Below are 16245 nucleotides of genomic sequence, written 5' to 3' on the forward strand. Positions count from 1 at the left end.
CTGCCTTTTTGCTATGGATTTCAATAGCTCTTTTAGTGCGTTGTGTGGCACCCGGATTGGTGTGTTTCTGATAAAAGCACACATCCCGGGTGGGGTCAGCGCTCGTTGACATTTATTAGCTGTAGAATTACCTCACTTATCCAAGAAACAGGTGAAGCGATCGATTGTTGCCATGTATTACCCATACTTGCCAACTCTCCCGGAAAGTCCGGTCAGTCTCCCGGGCTCCCGGGGGAGATGGCATTTCTCCCGCATCCTGCGATTCTCTGTGAATCACGTCATTTTGGAGGGCGAGAGGGGGCGGGACGAGGCCAATCGCGCCATTTTGGCCCCGCCCCCCGCGACGCAAATTACGTTTTCGCGGGGGGGGGGGGGAATGACGCGCCCCCTCCCGCCCTCCAGTCACGCCCCCCCTCTCCCGGAGTTGGCAACTATGGTATTACCTGTATAATTACCTCACTTATCCAATAAACACATGAAGAGCTCGTTGCAATGTTTCCTAGATGTGGTAGAAACTACCGTGTGTTTGAGTCATTGCTCTGTCGCTTACCATCCAGACGGATCGCTGCACTATTTGGCTGGAAGTCTATGAAAAGCATATTGTGACCTGTGAGATGGTCAAAATTGAATGGAAATGACTGGAAATTAGTGTTAGTGATGTTAATAATAATGTAGGTACAAAATAATACCTAAATTATGTTATTTTAGTCCAAAAAAATGAATTTTGTACAAAATAGCAAAACAAAACCAAAACACGCAAGGGCGGTTTTGGAAAAACCAAAACACGAAGGTAATCCAGATCCAAAACCAAAACACGAGGGTCAGTGAGCATCTTTAGTCAGTGCCATCTAATGGCAGAAAAATTTACTGCGGGCAATCATTCCGATCATCCTTTTCTGTGATCATCCATTTGGCACATCCCAGCTTTTCGGCTTCTTTTGGGTGGGCTCTGTATCCATTATTTATAAACGCTTAGGCTGGGTATACACTACATCATATCGTTGAACAAGATTTTTAAAACTGAATTAAAAGCTCATTCAACAATGGAACAATGTTGTACCAATTCTGCAGTGTTTATGCACTCACAACTGTCTTTCATACACACTGCAGGCAGCTGTTAGAAAAGGGACAGGCAGATGTGGGTAAAGCACTCCAGCGCTTCTCAGTGATAGGTTTGGAGGGCTGCAAAATAGAGGCATGACAGATGAGTACAACACTGTGGCTTAGTGGTTAGCATTTCTGCCTCACAGTACTAGGGTCATAAGTTCAATTCTCAACCATGGAAGTGTGAAGTTTGTATGTTCTCCCCGTGTTTGTGTGGGTTTCCTCCAGGTCCTCCGGTTTCCTCCCCTACTCCAAAAACATACTGGTAGGTTAATTGCCAGCTAACAAATGGACCCTAGTATCTCTCTGTCAGGGACTTTAGACTGTAAGCTCCAATGGGGCAGGGACTGAGTTCTCTGTACAGCGCTGCGGAATTAGTGGCGCTATATAAATAGCTGCTGATGATATGTTGCCAGTTTATCTTGAGTTCTTGATTGAGTGGACCATGTAATAAGCATGAGATGGATATTTACCTTTCTATGTTCACTGACACTCTTACGTTTAGCCTTGGTCTGTGCAGAGCTTGCCAGTGCCAATGGGCTTCTCCATGCCGTTAGCAGGCATGTTATGATGAAGAGAATACCAGGAATGCAGAGTTGGCAGATGTGTTTCTTGTATCTGATGATCTGTACAGTACCAGGGCTGCAGTGTAAAATCACTTGGTATGCAAACTACCAAACTTATTGCCTGAGTGCTTATCTCCCAAGCTGCAGGTTAAGGCTGTATTTATACCCCCTGCTCTTGTCATACACTTGGCTCTTACTGGGAATTGGGTTGGCATAGGAGAAAAGCACAAGGGCTGAGATAATAGGCTCAGGGGGCCAGAGCAAAGCATGTAGCCCCAGGCACCCTGTTTAACATGCTTACACATAGCTGTGGAGTCAAACTATGGCACAACCCCCGGTGTGTGTGTGTGTGTGTGTGTGTGTGTATGCACACACTGGATTAAGACACTGTAGACCCCTGGGCTAGGGGTACTAGAGACCCCCATTTTTTTAATGTCCCCAGGCTAAAGCCATAATCTATATTTTTTCCTTTTTGCTATTCATGATGCCCCACACCATTCATTATTATCTCCACCCCTAGTAATAATGTATTAGCTCTGCTCCCCGCTACTCCTCTACCACCCCCTCCCCCTGTGCTTACCTCCTAATTACTTGTGGTCCACATCACCATTCTCTCTTCACTGCAGCAGGCATTCAGTCACTGTAGGTGCGTGCGCGGTGCACAGTAATTTCCTTCGTGAGATCTTGTGAAAGCGAGACCATGAGTCAGTCTCACTCTCACGAGATCTCCTCACTAAGAAAAATACTGTGCACCACACACGCACCTACAGTGACAGCAGGCAGCTAACAGCATCACATTTGCTGTTAGCTGCCTGGCAGCCTCCCTAACCGGACAGTCGGAGCTCTGATTAAGAAAGCCGGCGCCACACAGATTTGTTTTAAAAAAAAAGCCCAGAAAGCCCTCGGTTTAATCCAGCCCTGTACACTAGTACCTAAATCAAACACATAGCTGTCATACCTCAGCTGCTGCAAGCTGTTACCAGCTTGTCAAGAGTTTCTGAAGTAACCTATATGATCATACTTCTACATGTTCACATTTGTGTAGCATATAGTAACTCACCATATAAAAATCTTTACTGTCTAGGGAAGAAGTAATCCACCCATCCCAGTGCTGTAATCTGACTATGCTGTAGCTACTGAAGTTTATACAAAGTTACACTAGCAGTTATCAAGGGTTTTAGCCTTTGGGACACTTATTTGCACAGAGATTTTATACAATATATAAAATCGCAAGTTCTAAGGTTCAGCTACAGGAACAGCCGTACTATTAACCAATGCCTGAAAGTATTGTATTGATGTTCACACAACAGTAATCTTACAGCATAATATAGTTTGACAGTGCTGAAAGAACCTGTGTGCACTAACCGAAGGGAAACCTTGTTTAACCCTTTGACTAGTTAGAATGTTTAGCCATTTTAAAAGTCATAGAATTCTTAAAGATGGATCCCAGAAATGCTTCCGTTTAGTATAGGAGTTGTCAGATTGTAGAAACACACTGAAGTGCTTGATGGAAAATATTAGCATTAGAAAGAACCACAAAAATTCACTATTAGTAGTTTTATTGTGTCAACAGCCAGTTACATAATGTTCTTGTTCTACAAGGCTCACTCAACCCAATTCAGAGACGATTTTCAAGGTTAATTTTAAGCCTCACGAGACAGATTCATGTGGAATAAGTCCTCATCTTCACCATTGAAGGCTCTGGTGTGCATCACAAGCTCACATGTCTGACCAGGTCACCCTTGGGCTGATCCATATTTGGCAATCTCCAAATGCTGTAGTCATTGAGATCAGTTGGATGCTGCAAAGAAGGCCACAATGAAATTCATGTTTGAAGACTGAACACATGTCTACAAAGAAGTAAAGATTTTCAGGGGGTTACAGTAATAAAGCTTTCCAAACAACTTTCCTCAGAAAAATACCAGCTCAGAAGATACCACTCAGTCATAGACATCAGACTGGGGCGGTAGTATAATCATCACAGCTCAGGATGAGGTCTCTTACAATTAGAGAACCAGTATAGAGTTACAGGTCATATGGCATAGACCATTTTTCAGCCACTACACAGATCTATTTTAAGACATTTGGTAAAGTCTCACCTGCATTTCTTGCATGTTGACTTCATACAAGCTGGGGGTAGAATAAAAAAAAAATATATTAAAAAAAAAAAAGTCCCACATAAAACAGGTTTGTTACTGTGCCTAGAGGGGATCTCATCAGGATAGCGACGATCCTTGTCACAGCCAACACAAGTGCCAGCTCAGGGTATAGTGGATGATTCATCACTGAAGTCCCCTTTAAAGTTACATAATCTACATTTCCACACTATAGAAACTGGTAAAATGCAACTACACAATTCAAACAAAAACTGGCTTTAGAAACCACAGCATGTTCAGCTCATGTTCATATGCATTAGGCCCTTTTTAAATATCACTTTCTATAGCAGACTAGACAAATACCTACCATAATTTTACAATCCTGATCTTTACGTGTCTGTGCCCTAGAAGAAATGGATATGCATCAGTACAGACATCCATAGGTCTCCCAAAATATACAATAGTTTCTCTTCCTGCCATACACTCAACCCTCCAAACCATCAGTAATAAGATTTCTCATCAGAGCTATTCAGACGAACGAGATTCCATAAGATAAATTCATCATGTCAGTGGGAGGGCAGAATTAAGAGGGAAAGTTTTATGCAACTCACCTTTGACACCCTTCAGTGTAGATCCAAGATAAACAGGAATGTGATGACTTGTGATCCTTAAACCATCTATGAATATCCTGCAAATAAATATACTAGTTAGAACCCAAGAGAAAGAGCTCTAGAACCAAGAACAGCTTCTGCTCAGGAGTTCTATGCTTTTCATTGTTCTTTCAAAGTGAGCTAGTTTGACTCATCATTGCAGATGAAAGCAAAGTACAAAGACCTCAAATACTATGGTACCTACCTGGATGTAGAGGTGGCTTTACATGCTGTGCAAAAACACCTGCAGGAATAGGAGAGATATTTAGGACAGAGCAGAACATTATTGTAGCTATGGATATAACTGCACAGTCAGAACCTCAGAATATACCACTCAGTCACGAATCATCAGACTGGGGCGGTAAACAAATCATCACTAGTTCTGAACAAACACATGCTTTTTTTTTTTATAAGGAGAAAAAAAGATTTAATCATCTCACTTTACCTGGTATATTGTCCAGATTTCCATTGTGCCTGTGAAAAAGATTACATTTTAGTATAGACTATGGCTACAAAATCATGCTCATTTGTAATAGTGTGTTCATTTTGAAGTTTATAGTCATTTTTGCCATCTCTCTGGCACTGAAACAGAAGTACTGGATTCACTGTGCCACTAAGGTTTCCCATTCAGTGCAGTTTGATAAGGTGGAATAGAAAGGCTGGTGCACATATCAGTTAAGTGGTGCACTTAATACAGACAGATGCCCTGTCAGACTGTTCCTGCTGGAACATGTCGTCTTTCTTTCCCTACTGAAGGTACCAGTGGGTTCACCTTTACAGGCTCTGGCACCATACAGCAAGTAAGACATGTGGGTTGATCATCATTAGGGCAAGAGGCTACAGAGGTGAAGAGCTGTGGCCTGAGTCTTGTGGATAAGTACTAGACTACTTACCATTGTCAATTTGCCGACTGCCTCCTCAGCCTCTGCCACGTTTCACCTTGAAGACAAATTACTATTAGCTTTAGAAAAATAAAGACACATTGTACATGTTGTATGTCATGCTCCATCAGAACTCCACCATGCTATGTGTATTCTTCAAGGAGTATCAGACGAACGAGACTTCAGAATTCCTGCTCCAAATGATGACCTAATGAACTTGTGGGAAGTATTGTCTTCCAGCCCATCTGCTTTGTAACAACCATGTTTTTGGCATTTTTAATACTTTAGGTGTTGTACACCCAAGTAGGACAATGAACCCTTCATTAATATATCCTGTGACTGCCTGGCTGCACATATTCATGCTAGAAAGGGAAGTTTAGTGGGCAGCAAAACGTTTAACAATGCTCCTTCAGGTGGCCTGTGCTGCCCGCACAGTAACCAATAGCAAAGTTAAAGCAGCTACTGCCCAGATTCTAGCCGTTCACCCCAGCCAGAAGGACAGGTCAAAGATTAGATGCAAATAGCAAGTTTTGCCTACATTTTGTTTAAGTTGCAGGACACTTACCATATAATGAGTATTGTTTCCAACATGCTTTGAATGGGATTGACGAACACCCTAGAAAGAGAAGCTGGTTACTGTCAAGTCTCTAGAACATAGTGAATGCTTAGAAAGTGCAGCCTATTATCTCAGAGTATAAGTTAGCATCACTACTAAATCAGACATATGCTTGTCTGTTATTGATCATCATTGATGGAGGCACAAAGGCTACATATGGTGCATCAGATTATTACTCACCTGCATCTTAAGTAGTTAGCCACAATCTTTGAAGACCACAGGTTGAGATCCTAGAAGAACATTTAAATTAGTATATGGCAAGAAGACATCTTAGCCATTTACCATTTTGGTAGGTTTGTGTACTATAGGCTATAAACTGACAAATTAAACCATAAAAAGCTGCAATACATTTAGAGCAGGTTGACAGAATATGCTCGTAAACTGGGGGACATTTATAAGTATATACAAGGGAAAGAGAAGGGAAATGTGGGGAAAGGATAAAGGCTCCACACAAGGTAATTACCAACCTCCCTATCAAACCAAACTAAATTGTGTATATCGTGAGTGGGTGCCCAGGGCAAAACTCATTATATAAATCCAAAAGAAAAAGATATGACCAAATAAGCACTCCAGGTATGAACAAATGGTTACATTAACACATTAAGTTCTATTAATATTCGTTAAAAATATTAGTGAACAAACAACCAGGATGAAAAAAGGCGAATTAAAAATAAAGTATTGAATAAAGAAATTTTAAAATAAAACAACCCGGTGGTAGGGCTGACCTAGCATATATAATGTCATGCAGGCCTGAATAAACTAGTGAAAGTATCCCATTATTGAATTGTACATGCAGGTGAGGTAGCCTGAATCATAGATGGTGAAAAATTGCCTAAATAAGCAGAAGGCTGCCAACAAGTAGTCCCTAAAATGTCGTTGGTGTATTCATAAGATTCAAGGTATCTCTTTTGAATACCCTTGACTATTATACACAAGGTAACAATGTTGCACTTATTAAGTAGCCTGTGATTCTATTGCACAAGAACGGACTCTAGGTGGCAGCAATGGATAATATATTATAAATCTTACCTATGATAAAGATACTTTAAAAAGGTATGTTGTGTGAAGTAGGATAGATGCCCAAATATATTGAACACCGATATCCAGTAGTGTTATATAGTATATATTGCATAGACAGTGTATAGTTAGCATCTGCTCTCACATCGCTATCTGCTTGTACATCGGGTCACTGCTATTCAGAGATTTTGACTGATCAGTGCCTAAATAGATAGGCGCACTCCGCTCGTAATATACAACAACTATATTACACTCGCCCCTCCCAGCAGTCAATGACAGGTCTGATAAACTTATAAAAATCATGAATAATCATCAATATCTATGTTACCATGAAAAACATTACAAGACTGACACCATTCTACAAAACATTTGCTCCCATGTATCACTTTATAAATGTCCCTTCATTTTAAAATGCAAGGCCTAAGGTTTGCCTAGGGCTCCAACCATAGATATTATGCAAGGATTGATTAGTGCAGTTTTGAGGTATTCTGGCTCACAGCAGAGTTTGAGATTTCCATCACCCAGACACCTGTGGTGCACTATGGAAACTGAGGGTGTAATTATGCACAATAGTGGGTATGACTATGCAACAGACAAAGATAGTCAGCAAGGTTTACTATAGAAACAGGCACCAGTCTCACCTGCTCTGTAACAGGTATGTGCCACTGTAAGAATGACTTATGCTCTTGAAAATGAGGAGTTAATCATATGTTGTCAGAGTCCCATATCTTATTCAGAGCCCTCCTGAATCAGCACATACTGAAATCCCTTTGCACTGTATTCTTTTAATAGATCTGGTAATAAACCTGATTGAACAGGATATTACAGTCCAGTGGACCAGCATATAGTACAAATATACAGCCCAATTACATAATTTAGCCCAGTTGAACTTCATATAATACATAACAGACAAGCATACAACACAGCCCCAGTTTTTCAGAATACACAACCCCAAGTCACCCCTCTTCTCAAACTGGCACAGGTTTAGAGATGCAGGTGACAGGGAGATCTGTGGTGGCATTACTTTGAATGGCTACAGATTGGAATGTGATGACCGATGGATGAGGCCAGACATGAAACAAACCATCTTGAGACTGGTCTATGCGTCACTTGGCTCCCGGGTGTTTATTTCTCATTTACGTTGTCAGTGTGAATGCTGCCATTTTTCAGTGTCAATTGCACTGCTGCCATTTTATTAAGTCTGCATGGTTACATATAGGAATGTCATCTGTCTGGCTGCAATACATGTCACAGAGTGTAAACGTCGATATTTCCTGCAGGTCAGCCCTGCTAGGTTTCTACTGGGTTTTTTGTCTCTTAATGGTGTCTGCATATTAGTCATCAGCAATATGACTACCACTAAATTAGATGTGTAGCTGTAGAGCAGGGGTGGCCAAGAGCCAAAAAATATCTATAGGTCCTGCAAAGAGCCAACTTTACCTTTTATGTGTCCATATACATATATCCACTATAAACATGCACAAACATACAATACACACATACATTGAAAATATAACTATTTACAATATCTTGCTAAACAAAAAAACACAAGATATCAGACAATATTTAGAATCACAAAATCCTCCCCACCTACTACTAGATCTCCCCACATGCCCATTAACTTCCCCACATGCCATCAGCTATACCCAAATCCCCCATATATGCCATCAGATCTTCCCATATGCTCCATACATGCCAGTCAACCCTCCCCACATGCCTACAGACCTACACACATTCCATCACATCTCCTTACATGCCCATCAGCCTCTTCACATGCTATCAGATGTCACATGCCACTTACTTGCCTACATAGAGGAAGCAGGAAGAGCACACTACACTGTCCTCTTCCTTCCCTGATTGGACTGTCTGACACTGACCTCTCTGCACAAGACGCAGAATGCATCTGCTCTCAGTCAGTTTAGCAGTTGAATATTTTCCAATCTACCCCAACCAGTGCCTGGACAACTATACTTCATTGATGCTGCTGGCCATAAGCCACATTTCAAAGCTCAAAGAGCCACATGTGGCTCTAGAGTCACAGGTTGGCCACCACTGGTGTAGAGCAACAATATTTCTATCATTTATATAGGATCATATTAAGCAATACTGTACAGAGTCTATGTAAACATTTTCTTTATTCGTTGATCTATGGAGCTTACACTAGGGCCCAGTTTGTCAGAAGCCAATTAACCTACCTGTATATTTTTTGGACAGTGGGAGGAAACCAGAGCAAACACAGGTAGAACAATTTCCACACAGATAGGACCCAGGTCAGAATTGAACCCATAATCCAAAAGCTGTGAGGCAGCAACACCAACCACTGTACATAGACTTATTAGTGCATAGCTTGTTGGACCACTTTATTGAAATTGCCTCCCACATGCAAAATATTGGCAGCTCTCCACTGCTGCAGGTTAGGAGGATCCCGTCAGAATTAACAATGAGTGTTAAACTATAGTTAATGCCATTTGTGTAGGAGTCTTGGGGCTCTATAATCCCACCTCTTCTTAACAGTCTTTCAGTCATCTACCCAACTACCCACCTGTCACTACCTCTCCCTCCTTCCTCCTTATGGCTCTGTTCGACCCTGTCCCCATGTCTTCATTTTGTCCGCCTTTCCCCTTAGATTGTAAGCTCCTCTGAGCAGGGTCCCCTCTCCGCTCCTCCTGTTTCCACCAAGTATTACTCTGCTCCTCAGCTACTCTTCCCACCACCTTCTTTAGCCTCCTGCCCACCCTCCTGCCTTTCATTGCTTCTTTTCTAAATCTCTTAACCTGTTGCTGCGCCCACACTTGTGGGCGCACCATGTTTCCTGCTGTACTGACTTTCCCTCATTCTTTCCTTAGCTGTACTCAGAGCTATTGTGATGCTTGTTTATTGTACTGTAATGTTATACTTTGTCCTGTCCTACTGTTTGTTCCTGTACAGCGCTGCAGACACTTGTGGCGCTTAAAAATAAAAAATTAATAAAAAGTACATGCCCTTTTCTTCATCTGGAGCTTAAGTGGTCACATTCTGTTAAGAGGCAGAATATTTATAAGAATGCAGTATTAGCACTTACTCAGATAATGCCATGTGGTTATGTTCTACATCAACATATTCTGTAATGCTGGTTACAAGCTAAACACATTATAACAAATTAATGTCCACTAAAAGGTGAACAGAACCCTGCTTGATGTGTTACAACTAGAATTCTATTTAAAATAACGTTTGCAGGAACACTGATTGCTGCTATTGATCAAGTGGCCCATTAGTTGTATTACAGTCAGCTGAACTAAATGACCACTTGCATCTGGTTTCTCCACTGCTTAGCCTGTGGTGCAGTTTGCACTTTCTTATCCATTTACGAATAGCAAAAGATCAGGAATATGAGAGTTTCATTACATCTTCTAGCATTGCAAAAGTTCCTGCACTAGCTACTCTTCATAGGCAGAGAGCTACACAAAGGGTTCATAATTTGCATATACATAACTTGTTAAAGACAGCTGACTTTCCACACAAGAAACAATACTAAAAAGTGCATTTAAGTATAAAGCAATTTTTTTAATTTTCATCTCATTTAGATGAGATGTTTCATTTTGCTTGCCTAGCATTTTATTTGGCCAAATTTCTGCATAATATAGAACAAGTCACTGTTTAACATGGACAGACAAAAGACACAGCAACTCACTGGTCAAACTTTAGCTTTAAGAGTGACGAGAGGAGGTTGTGGGAGGCTACAGAGGACATCAGGTTGTGCTTAGAATAATAAGGGTTGGGGACATGGACTCTTACCTAGCCATAGGTAGATATTAGATAAGGCATCCAGTGAGGGAGTGATCTATTAAAAGATGGATTTTGATAAAATCTCCCAGATCAGTCATTTACATGTCAATTACTAATTTACATGGTCTTTTAAAAGGAAAATTGACATGTAAATTTCTGCATTGGGAACTGTAGAGCTGGGGGAATTTGGTAAAGAGTAAATTTGCAAGAACCTTGAAAGTCAAGGACATTAGTCTTGGGAAACATTAAGTTATTGAAGCCAAATATCACTAATTTAAGTACAACTTACATCAATGTAGATCATTTTCAGATCCAAATATTATTCTAAAACCATTCCAGAAAGTTGTACCCTCTATAGACAGAACCACAATTACAGCACTAGGTAATAATAGTGTTCTCTAACCATGTTTCAGCACAGCACATATACAGCATTCATGACCACTCACCTGACTCCATTCTCCACAGCCAGCAATTAACCAGCAGTATTTAGAGCATAATGGAATCATTACCTCTGCTCCCTCCAACCAGCTGGACATAGCGAACTAAAGAGAAGGAACAGATAGGAACTTTATAGGTGTCAGTGGAAGCTGATTCGTTATAGCTTTGGTACTGAAGGGAAGGGCAATATACCCCAATGCATATAACTCCACCCAAAGACTAGAAATGTAGTTGTAAGTGGAGTTGGGTAAGATAAATAAAACCAGTTTATTTTCCTCTCTTCTGGCTGGTCTCCAGAAGGCTGTAATGGTCCAAGTCCCCTTTCCTGCAACAACGGGTGTTTTTCAAATTCCTACTAGCATTGTATGTTCCCAGCCCTTTAATCTTCTATTATTTATATTACCTGACTCCCTGACTATTTTTATTTTCATTTTGGATGGAGTTATCCTTTTATTGCTGTTAGAAAGTTCATATAAAAGTCATTGTACCATTCCACAACTGGTTAACTGTGAAAACTGATTGTTACGGTTTTGATATTAACCCCTGCATGACCCATCACAATGTGTCCTGAATTTGAAGATGTCAATTATTTCACTATGATATAATATAATAACCCAAGCTGAATTCATTTGTGTTAAAAAAAAAAAAGCCTGGATTTTTAATACATTCATTTTTTATTTGTAGGTCTTGGGGGTGTCATAATTGTGGTAATTGTATAAACGACTACCACCGATTTCTATCAACAAATCTTTCCTTCATGTTTGTGGCTTGCTCAACATAATCTTCAATTCTGGAGCAGTTTCTTCTTAATCGTCTGAACTGTCCTCCAGGAATGTTTTTATGCTGGTTAGGGTGATACTTTTATGTTTGATTTTATGATTATGGTTTTTTCTTCATTGAGCACTAAGTGACTACATGTGTGGTACCAGCTTTTTATATATGTTTTATTTGATCATATACTCTATCTGTTCTGGGATAAAATCAGAACATTTATAACATGTACTAGCATATGTGATGTATTCTTTTGAACACTAGAACATACTAACAGCAGAGCGCCAGAACCTTCTCTTTTTTTCTATATTTTTATAGCATAGGGAGGGACACCCTGTATTCTCTTGAACAGCATTGCAAACACTCATTCCATTTTTCAGTAGCGCATTTAGATGTTATCTGTTTCTCTGGCTCCATGAGTAAAGAGACCCAGAGCTGGACCTTTAGGTTCTGTGCTCAACCTGCATCTACAGATGTACTGTCAAGGGGGGAAAGGGCCCAGGTCAGTAGTGGCCATAACCTGACTATGGTAAATGGTTATAGGGATACATGGTTATAGGAGAGAATTTGTCTCCTGGCCTAGTAGACCCTCCCTATTTGTTTCAGTAACCTGTCTGTTGGCCTAGGGCAGGATGTTTGGCTTACAGACAGGGTGCACAGCCAGTGAGGGCAGGTGGCTTATCCTTCTGGTGACCCTGCTGACTCCGCTCCTGATCTTCCTCTCCGCCTCTCTCCTTCCTCTCTCTATTTACTCTTAGTTTCTCATTTTAAGTTTCCTCCCCTTCCCACCTCTCTATGTGGGCCATCCGCCACTCCACTCTTCGACACATATGATCGTGCAAGAAGCAGATATAGAAGCCTCTCCGAGCACTCAAGCTCTGTAGATCAGGTAGGTGTGGAGGTGTATTAATGTAATGTGCATGGTGGAGGGTATGTCTATAATTTAGATGGGGTATTACTCTGTGTGGGAGAGGGGGGATGGTATTTATATAATGTGGGAGTTGGTGGGGCTAGTAATACAATGTGGGACTAACAATGTAATTTAGATAAGGGCATTAATGTAATATAGTGGGGAGTATTATTGTTATGTGAGTGCTATTCATGTAATGTATCAGCAAGTGGGAACTATTAATTTAATAATGAGTTTCTGTTTATTAAATGTGGAGGCTATTAATGTAATGTGAAGTTGATCGGGTATTTTAATATATTGTAAGGGGTAATAATACAATCTGTGGTATTTATATTAAATGTGGAGGCGAATAATTTAATGACAAGTTGGAGATCTTTTCATGAAATGTGGGTACTAATGATTTAATGTTGGAGCTGGTTGGGGAGACGGAGGCCTACGATATTCAGTCGCCACTCGGCTTTCTAGGGAGGGAATTGTATATGTTTCTCTTCCAAAGTGGGACGCAACTTTCCAGAATCTAGCGACGAAGCAAAAGAGTTAAGACACCAGCAGTAGCAGGTATTGAAAGCTGTAAGACAGGACCCAGTGGAGGCAGGGTCAATGTGCTGCACTGCACTACACATCGCATGCTGCTGCTCTATGTGGGCAGTCTGTGCAGAGTACCAGTGACATCATCAGTTGGAGTCACTAGCGCTCTACATCAAGTTCCTTCCCACATGGAGAAGCAGAGGTGGGAGCTGCTGCAAAGACCAGATTCTTCCTCCAGCAGAAACCACAGCATTTAGGAACCTGGAACGAGGGTTTGGGTCACTCGTGATAAGGGGAGAATGGTGGCAGAGCAAATGTTACCGTGCATGAGTGGGCAGAGCTTATGGCACATATGCCCTCCCCATTCTCCCCTTGTCACATATTTTCACCCACCATTCTTCCCTTGTCTCATATGAGGATAGAGGGACTACTTTGCACACATACCCACTAACTTCCTAAACTGCGTCTCTGATTATTATTATTATTATTATCATTTGTTAGGCGCCACAAGGGTTCCGCAGCGCCGCACATAGTACAAACAGTAGACTATACAGGGTATAACAGTACAGAACAATAAACAAAAGTACCAATACTTCAGAAACTCCAGGCAGGCAGATGCAATAGACACGAAGCAGAAGAACGGGTAAGGAGACAGGAGGGAAGAGGGCCCTGCTCATACGAGCTTACATCCTAAGGGAGGGTTAAACAGACCAGGCACAAGAGGAGCCAGTTGAGGGAATGGGAGAGAGGGGAGAATGAGTGGAGGAGATGGGGGTTAAGTGGATGGTTGGTAGGCTTTGAGAAAGAGGTGAGTTTTGAGTGCACGTTTAAAGGAGCACAGAGTAGGAGAGAGGCGGATGATCAGAATGACCATCAAGGATGATGGCAGAATTGCAGCAGCAGATTTATTTTGTTGGTCTATAACAGGTTCACAATTTGTGCCCTGGGACTGTATGTTTGGTTCCTTGATTCTCAGATATAATATAAATTTTACTGTGAACTGTTTCTTTCGTGCTTGTAGCACAAAGACACATGGACACTTGGGGTCCTAGCTGAGAAGCACTGATCTATTGGATGTAGTGGAGTTGAGTTGGGCCATGGAGTACTGCGGTGATGAAGTGTGGGTGTTGGGCTTACACAATTGCAGTGACTTATGGCCTGGTTAAAAACACCTTAACCACTTTATAATTGTTTTTAATTTGCTTTTTTACACTATTCATAGGCTATTTCAAGATTTTCCTGCAAAAAAATAAAATTGTGTTGGTTTTCATAGAACTAAGGTGTACAGAAAACATCTTTATATATCTACAACTCTAGCTGTGGAAATCCAGGTAAGAACCTCATTGCACATTCAGACATGGGAATAAAAGGATGATAAAAGATGATACCCTACAATGTAGAAAGGTAACCAGAATATGACTCTATATTTAAAGCAGGTTACCAGAATTAGACATTTCTCATGATAGGGCTCCATATAAGTCATCAGTGTTAGGACTCTGTTCTTATTCTATATCAGGCCTGCAGTACCTCTGTGTCACCAGGTGCTGCTGTTATTATCATTTATTTCTAAGGCGCCACAAGATTTCCGCAGCGCCGTACAGATTACAAACAGAAAGTAGACCATACAAGGTTTAACAGCACAGAACAATAAACAAGTACTATTAAGACTTCAAAAGCTCCAAGCAAAGCCAGTACCAGTGTAACTGGAGCAGAAGAAATAAGTATTGAGACAGCAGGCAAGTGGGACATCCTCATACGAACTTACAACCTAAAGGGAGTGAAAACAGACAAAAGGCACAATGAGGAATCGGGGGACGGGATCAAGCACTTTCTTCCTTGTTCATGCATATTACCTCTTATCCATTTATGTTCAGGGGCTGTTTATTTCTATCCAGCCACAACCATAGTCTGTTAAACCTGGGCTGTGTTCTAATTATAACCTGCTACTCCTGGATTGTGTTGGTTTATTGCATTGATCCTTCATGTTCTACCACAATGTGTTTGTGCTTCAATAAGCTGGTATTACCTTCACCTATTGTGGACTACGTTGTATCATTACAAGCACCCAGTTAATAACAACAATCAGAATGGACTTTGCACAGTATATTGATCATACTTGCCCACCTTTTTTAAGTTAATTTCGGGAGATCTCAGGCAGGGGGGGGGGCGTGGTTGGAGGACGGGAGGGGTGGGGCGCGGTAATTTGCGTCATTTTGGTTCCGCCCCGTGACAAAATGACGTTTTTGTCCCGGAGGGCGGGGCCAAAATGATGCGATTCACCGCGAATCGAGTCATTTTGAGGAGCAAGATGCCATATGCGGGATATTTGCCTGCTTGCCCGGGAGACCTACCCGAATTTTGGGAGTCTCCCGGACATTCCGGGAGAGTTGCCAAGTATGATAGTGGTCATCATATGATGGGACTCCTCATTCTATACTAGTTAAATTGAGATGTGCTATATTTTGATATAGCTCTTTGAATTTGCATTTTTCACCCTATAAATTTTACTGACTGTGTAAAACTAAACCCACAAACCATATTTTGGTGTACTATAAACTGTCTGATTGCCATTTTCAGCTTCAAGCTTGATAGGGCCTTAATCCAGTGTGGACTCCCTTTTATTGGTATGATGGAAATGCACATTTTTTTGCTTAAATCTATGATGATCTGGAGTTTTTACATTGAGTCATTGATGATGTCGGTGCTCTGTCAGGGGCCTATTCTCGCTTCTATTTAAACTCCTAGGAGGAAACTTAATTTGTTGATTAAAAAAAAAAATCTACTAAAGTCCTACTCCTGTGACAACGTCCTTTACAGGAAATATTTAGTCATTCACATCAGTCCCTGCCCCAGCGGAAATTATAATCTATATTACCTAAAAAATCCCACAGCACACCTTAGCT

The 16245-nt window shown here is 41.2% G+C and overlaps 6 non-coding genes across 6 annotated transcripts; all 6 read right to left on the reverse strand.

Moving 5' to 3' along the window:
• Positions 1-3590: 3590 nt before the first annotated feature.
• On the reverse strand, positions 3591-3659 carry LOC142104689 (small nucleolar RNA SNORD31). Its single transcript, XR_012679634.1, has one exon. It is a non-coding gene; the product is annotated as a small nucleolar RNA SNORD31 (small nucleolar RNA).
• Positions 3660-4261: 602 nt separating this feature from the next.
• On the reverse strand, positions 4262-4335 carry LOC142104677 (small nucleolar RNA SNORD30). Its single transcript, XR_012679624.1, has one exon. It is a non-coding gene; the product is annotated as a small nucleolar RNA SNORD30 (small nucleolar RNA).
• A 178-nt stretch (positions 4336-4513) lies between these two features.
• LOC142104732 (small nucleolar RNA SNORD29) lies at positions 4514-4579 on the reverse strand. The gene has a single exon (XR_012679665.1). It is a non-coding gene; the product is annotated as a small nucleolar RNA SNORD29 (small nucleolar RNA).
• Positions 4580-4730: 151 nt separating this feature from the next.
• LOC142104683 (small nucleolar RNA SNORD31) lies at positions 4731-4800 on the reverse strand. The gene has a single exon (XR_012679629.1). It is a non-coding gene; the product is annotated as a small nucleolar RNA SNORD31 (small nucleolar RNA).
• A 319-nt stretch (positions 4801-5119) lies between these two features.
• On the reverse strand, positions 5120-5246 carry LOC142104697 (small nucleolar RNA SNORD22). The gene has a single exon (XR_012679642.1). It is a non-coding gene; the product is annotated as a small nucleolar RNA SNORD22 (small nucleolar RNA).
• Positions 5247-5980: 734 nt separating this feature from the next.
• LOC142104739 (small nucleolar RNA SNORD27) lies at positions 5981-6051 on the reverse strand. Its single transcript, XR_012679671.1, has one exon. It is a non-coding gene; the product is annotated as a small nucleolar RNA SNORD27 (small nucleolar RNA).
• Between the last annotated feature and the right edge of the window lie 10194 nt (positions 6052-16245).

This window comes from Mixophyes fleayi, chromosome 10, assembly GCF_038048845.1.
Source record: "Mixophyes fleayi isolate aMixFle1 chromosome 10, aMixFle1.hap1, whole genome shotgun sequence".
NCBI lineage: Eukaryota > Metazoa > Chordata > Amphibia > Anura > Limnodynastidae > Mixophyes > Mixophyes fleayi.